The sequence below is a fragment of the Mandrillus leucophaeus genome, unplaced genomic scaffold (assembly GCF_000951045.1).
Source record: "Mandrillus leucophaeus isolate KB7577 unplaced genomic scaffold, Mleu.le_1.0 Scaffold99, whole genome shotgun sequence".
NCBI lineage: Eukaryota > Metazoa > Chordata > Mammalia > Primates > Cercopithecidae > Mandrillus > Mandrillus leucophaeus.
Window position 1 is genome coordinate 2264392 of NW_012110807.1, and position 309 is coordinate 2264700.

Below are 309 nucleotides of genomic sequence, written 5' to 3' on the forward strand. Positions count from 1 at the left end.
GAGGAGCCGGCTCCACCCGCCTGCAAAGACGCCGCGCTCCCCCGCGCTCCGGAGGCAGCCGCATCCATCCTGCTGCGTGCCTGCATTTTAATTACCGCCGCATTAATATTCATGAGCCAGGACTCGAGGGGGACCGCGGGCTGTCATTTCCCTCGCCCGCCCTCCCCCCACCGCACCCCTCTTCCTGGGCTGAGTCTTGGGCTTTTTTCTTCCCGTTCCCAACCCCGCTCGCACCAACCATTGGTGCTCAGCAGATTTCGGGGAGCGGGGTGGTGTGTGAGCATGAGTGTGAGCGAGTGTGAGTGGGGA